A 6,370-nucleotide genomic window follows, 5' to 3' on the forward strand; every position below is an offset into this window, starting at 1 on the left:
AAAAAAAAAAAAAAAAAAAAAAAAAAATAGCGAGTGCAAAAAGGCTTGTGCCTCCCAACTTAAATAAACACAGTGAAGGATGAAAAATAAACATTACCCCAATCTGCCTTTTTTTCAGTGAGTAATTTGTAAGGGTTCCCTTATTCAATGAAGTTTGCCTCCTGGACTTCCTACAAAGTGAAGAGATCATGAGTCTCTCTGGAAAAAACCTTGCTACTTAATTTGTTCACTGAATAATCTGTTGGGCTGCAGCCCGCTTTTGAGTATTCAATATTTGTACTGGCAGTGGCTTTGATAAGATATGCATATTTCTGACTATTTGTATTCTTATCGTGGTGCCCAGAGACTCCATCCAAAACTGAGACCCATCTCTGTTAGGTACTGTAGAAACATCCTATCGCTGAAAAAGTCATTTGCTTTAGCACAATAACGAACTCAAAATATGCTTTATTCTTATACAGCCTTAAAAATGACCATGTCCAGCAATAATCATTATCGATAACATTTAATAGGGACGGAAGTCATCCCTGTACAGAAAGTCAACACAACGCACGATGCATTGTATATGTCCTCCTTAAGGCCCGAAAGGCTTTCATGAGAATGAAACGATACTCAGGTCTTTGCTGGTTCTCTATACAGGAATGACTTTTCAGCCCAGAATATCTGCAGTTGTCTAGCAGTCTATGGGTATGGACAAAGGGAAAACATTAGTTTACAAACCGAGGATTATTTACATCCCCTTTTTCTTCCCTTTACTTCTTTTGTTTTGTTTTGCAGTACAGTCCCTTCCACTTAAAACACCCACGGCAAATGTGGGCACTCATTCATATCATGCAAATTGCACTAGCCATTTGCTTTCCCAGGAAATTTCAGCAACAAAGGTATCCGTATGCCTATTAAACAGGCCGGCTATTTCATTCCGACTCAGTAGTGAAACTGGTGAGAACAACCAAGTCCAGCCAAGAAACTGAAGATCTTTTTAGCTCCAATGCTAAGGCCAGCCCTCCTCTTCCTGTCCAGGTCATGTAGTGGGCGGTATAAAGCCATTAACTCTGTGATCCCACTATAAGCAGCAGGGACTGTATTCTCCCAGTACTAGCGCAACTCTACAGGGACAGGAGGGCTCCACAGCCTTTCTGTCCTGGAACAGAGCATGTTGTTGCTATGTCTGTTACTAGGCAAACACGTTTTTTAGCAGACAAGAAAACATGTTTGAAACGGGAGAGGGGATTTCACCATTTGTTGAGTCACTGCACCGTGAGGATGCTTGTGAAGCAATAAATTCCCATAATCTAAATCCTACTGGCTGTCCTAGCCACTGAGAACCAAACGAAGCAAACAGCTTTGTTTCTGCTGTGATAGGGGGGCACAACATGGTATTGCTTTGTTGGCTCACTCCTCTGTAGCCCCCCTCAGTGATTCAGTGCCAAGCTGAATCCTTGTGATCTCTGGGTGAGGAAGCGCAGAGCTGAACCATAGGGATAAGTGTGTCTTGGATCTATTGTGCCCTGTGTGACCACCGCAAAGGTAACACAATTGCTTGCTGCAGTGCTTGTCCCACCTGTGATGAAGACCCACGGTGGTAGAGAAGAAGTCTGCAGTATCGTTCTTGCTCAGGCAACATTAGTTCATGATTTTAGGGCTAGGGTTTCCAAGAATATATGCTTTCTGCTAACAATTAGGTCTGTCCACAGGCACAGCCTTACAAGGGTGAGGCTGAGTGCCAAATTGAGTAAGAGTGGATTAAACAAACCCCAAACCAAGAGCTGTCATAGTTACGCGCTGTAGCAATACTGGCCTACTGACATGGGGCCGTGCCGACCTCACGCCTCCAGGTTGTGAGGGAGGGACATGTTACTCGGATGCTAGGTGGGAGATGTACATTTGGTAACAGGCTTCCCCATCCTGATGAACAGTCCTCACATGTCCCCACTTTCCTCTTAGTGGATCACACGTGAAAGAACACAAAGCTCTTAATTTAGGCAGCTTGCTTATATTTTGTATTGCACTCCAAATGAGACCAATTTCACTTTTGTTTTAAGGGCCTTCACTGGCTGGCTTTCTCCAGCAGCAGGATGGTGTCACGGGGTGCCAGCTGTGAGCCCACACACAAAGTGACATTTTTACATGTGCACTTTCACAGAAGGAAGAAAAGAAATGCAAAGGTTCTAGTTCACATTAGATTTGTACCCTTTCATGTTTCCTCCTTTCACGGAGGGCTTTACTTCTTGAAACTTGAAAAACCAAATTGCGAACAGGTGAGTCGGGACTATCAGATCATCAACAATAATGGCCTGCTAAAACACAAGCCATTTTGTTTCACCAGCTGACCTCTGTATTAAACCTCTATCCTGCGTTAGACTAATAAAAAAAAATGAAATATCCACCACTCACATACCTAGTGCTCATTTTTTGTAAGCTCAAACATGTGCTCTTGCCCCTTAAGAGTCACATGGCTGTAGCACTACACAGGCATGCATACTATGCACAGATTTCTAAATTACACATGCATGCATAATAGTTAGTTAAATGATCCCCTGTGGTTTCAGTGGTCTGTAATTACATTGCGTCTCCCCTTATATTTACTCTCAGGAAAACTATCAACAGTTATTAAAGGGAGTATCATACAGGGAGAAGAGGCACTGGCAATAAGATTATATCTTTGGGTGCCCCTTGCACAAGAGGCGCATGACAGCAAGACAAGAGAAGACATTTTGGAGCTAATAGAGAGTCATGATGTAAGAACCGTTGGTGTAGAGGAAGATGAGCAATGAAGTTCAAGATCTAGGACCGAACTCAGGAAAACCAGGGGCCAGTATCTACCACTGCCCCAGACCTCGGGTGTCTCTGGACATATGCTTGCTCTCTCTGCATCTCAGTGCCTTATCTGCAAGTGCGGATAAAGCCACTTCCTTAGCTTACAGCCTAAATAAGCAAGACGGGCAATGATGGGCAGGGGTATCTCGTCCCGTCTGAATGTATAGCACATGCCCCAGTGTGTCTTCACTTTTGGCTGGGGTCTTTAAAAGCTGCTGTAGTGCAAATAAATGGGAATGACATGGTATCCCACAAAAGCATGTTACAGAAATGGTCCCAAAACACTTGCACTTGGAACAAACTCCCTGCTATGTTCTGAGCAATTACTGATGAGTACATTCGCTGGTTGGTAGTAACAATTGCCAAGCCCCGCTCTGTCATAACATTTTTTAAAATATAGCTGAATTGAATTGCATCTGTCCCTGGGAGAGAGGGACACAACACAAGAACAGCATATTGCATGGGAAATGGGACAGAAAGAGAAGACTTTGGCCAAACACGCTACCGCAAAAACACTTCTTCCTGCACACAAGGCTTAAATAGACAAGACTGGCCTTTTTATTTCGAAAAAAGCCCAGAGCCTCGTTCTTCTTCCCGTTCCACTGTATTTGCATCACTTAAGCTTCACTGAGTTCATTACTCATTTCAGATTTATACCAGCACCAAAGAAAAGGGCCAGATCCCCAACCCTGTGCGCCCACACAGAGTAAACTGGCTGGATCTAAGAAGAGTAAAGGATGGACTTACTAGTGTCATGATTTGAACCAGTGAGTCTCCACATCTGAAACTCAAAACTTCTGTGACACCCCTTCTAGACAGAAAATTCCTGGGTCAACATGCAGCCATTAATCTAACTTGCCTATATTTGACTGCTAAATGATGATACTCTGGACTTGTAGGGGACCTTTCAGCTTTTATTATTTCACCAGGTAAACTGGGTAATAGTTCCTCCCACAATAAGTGTATGAACCAAACCCAACACTTGTTACATAAATTAGAATAAGCCTCATTTTACATATGGGGAAACCAGGAAGTTAGAGAGGGGGAGAGACTTGCCCAAGGTCACACAGCAATTAGTTTGCAGCACTGAGGGAAATGAATCCCGAATCCCTATTTGGTGATCCAAGCCCTGGGTCCCATTACTGCTGTTACTGACTCCAACCGCTGGGCCACTCAATCAGCCCATTGAGCCATTACTCTTAAATGCAAACTGGGAAGGAATGAATTGTAAAGCGCCTATCGAAAAATTATCATCAACTATGTTGAAAAGTCCAACTATAACCACCCCACTGGAAGGCGCGAGGTGAAAGAAGTCTGGAGGAATTTCACTGGCTGTCATGACGTTACACCGGATTCTGGCACCTAGCAGTTACTGATTCTTTGTAGTCTAGCAGCAAACAGAAATCTTGGATCTCATTCCCTGTAGCTCAGTAGATTTTTAACTAGGAGTTACGTATAGACTATAAACAGCTATTTGTATTTCAGGTATGATAAAATAGGGGAAGAGCTGAGCTTTCTCTTGTTCAAGGGACCAGTTCTGCAGCTGCTCCATCTGCAGAATTTCTGTCCTTCAGTGGGATTTGGAAGCATACAGTGGGATTTTGACATTGGACCTGGAAACTGCTGTGATAGCGCACACAGTAGATCCCAGCTGACAGTTAGGCATGCTAAACCAGCTCTGGTTTCCAGGAGACTGCATGTGCCCCTAACACTGTACTACAAAGCTCAGCCATTTGCTTGCAATGATCTAAGGAGACGTTGCTCGGGCACACCCTTTTGGGCGAGTCAAATGAAAGACCCTTCGTTCCAGTGACCCCTTGCATTCTTACCGTATCTCAGTGCATTCCTACGTGACACCTGACAAAGGCTCGTTCACTCTTCACCAGGGGCCCGGTATGTCTTTTGTAGAGCTCAAACGTCCTCCGTAGCCCCTCTCCGGCTCTCGTAAGCAAGCCAACAAGAAGGCCCACCAGTACAAGATGGGATGCTGCCTTTTGCAATGTGGCCAGCTGTCTAGACACGGGTCTGACATCCCAGCCGCCCATTTTGCAGAAGCAATTGAAACAGATGACCGCCACTTATAATGACCAGCTTTGGCTGCACTTGGGCAGGCGATTTACAGGAGAGAGGCTACAGAGCCTCACAACACTCCTCTGAGCCGCCCAGTTCTCTCTTCAAGGGTTTGCAGAATCAAGATTTCCACGGCTGAGTTCACAGAAATAGAAGACAAGGCTGGAAGGGAGCTAGCGAGGTCACCTGCCCGTCTTCCCACCCAAGGGGCAAGGCCCCTCTGTACTGCAGGGGAATTGGGATTCAGGGTGCCTGGAAAAAGAAAAGAACTGGAGGGAAATATGGGGGTGCAGACCCAGGTGACGATTTCCCTAAGAGGGCCAGGCTTTCCAGTCTTGTCTAAAAATTCAGAGAATGTAGGCTGGAAGATCATCCGGTCCAAAATTAGCAGGGACCCGAGCGCCTGCATCCCTTAAGTGGCTTTGAAAATCTTAGGGTCCTCCCTTCACACTCGCATAGCAAAATTGGTACCTGGTTTAAAGACTTCTTCTGGGAAACAGCAACCTGTTGGGATCCCTCCCTCCCCCTGCCATAAACCTCCCATTTCTCGGCCTGGGGACTGTTCCATGGTATATCGATGATGTCACCTCTTAGCAGTCGGCTTTTACGTGTATTTTGCCTCTTATTTACATTTTACTGGCTGCGCGTTTGTAATATTTTCAGGGACTGCCATGCCATGCCATGCCAAGCGCTACATGCTACGTTGCAAGTAGAAAGCTCTACTGATTACCTTTCCTTTTTAAAAAGATATATTTCAGGTTTGAGCTAGGTTTGCTTTGGTGTGTATTTTGTACAGCGACTGGCGTTTACGTGGGAGGGGGGTATTTCTGTTACCTGCACCAACCCTATTTTTCACATGTAACTTCTCCTACCTTGTAACAGTTCAGAGATTTTATAGATTTCACAGATTTCTAGGGTCAGAAGGGACCTCAGTAGATCATCGAGTCCAACCTCCTGCCCTGGGCAGGAAAGAGCACCGGAGTCAGGTGTCTCCAGGCTTCGGTTTCATTTGTCTACTACAGCTAGAGAGCGAGCGAGAATCCCGTGTAACAAAGTTTCTCATCTGAAGGCTAAATACAAATCCTAAAGGGCTGTCAAACCTGACAACTGCTGTGCAGGTAAAGGCTGGATAAGCCGAATAGAAACAGTGCTTATTCCCCCCAGCTAGTCTGAGTGATGTGCCAGCGCCTTTTCTATCCACGACGCTGGCATTCATTCACATCGCTCCTCCAGGCTGTCAGTTTGCCAGCAGCGCCGTCTTCCCGGGGCTACCCACCCTGGCACGGCGAGGGAGAGGGCAAGCTGGGTGTCGACACCCGCCGCTTGTCCTTGCGCCCAGGCGCGTCCGCCTAAAAGGCCGTAGCGGGGAGGGGAGGGCCCGGGCGGGCGCAGGTGAGCGGCTGAGGGGAGCGGAGCGCGGCAGGGCCCGGCCGCAGCGCGGATGCGCTGTGACCCTCCCGCCGCCGCGCCTCTTACATAAACG

General features: G+C 46.2%; 1 protein-coding gene across 1 annotated transcript in view; it reads right to left on the reverse strand.

The window, feature by feature from the left end:
• The window catches only part of UBASH3B (ubiquitin associated and SH3 domain containing B), a 116,505-nt gene that overhangs the window by 109,826 nt on the left and 309 nt on the right, over positions 1-6,370 (reverse strand). The gene's annotated exons all lie outside the window — the stretch shown is intronic.

The sequence above is a fragment of the Gavialis gangeticus genome, unplaced genomic scaffold (genome assembly GCF_001723915.1).
Source record: "Gavialis gangeticus isolate Ggan-Ray unplaced genomic scaffold, GavGan_comp1, whole genome shotgun sequence".
In the NCBI taxonomy this organism is placed as follows: Eukaryota; Metazoa; Chordata; order Crocodylia; family Gavialidae; genus Gavialis; species Gavialis gangeticus.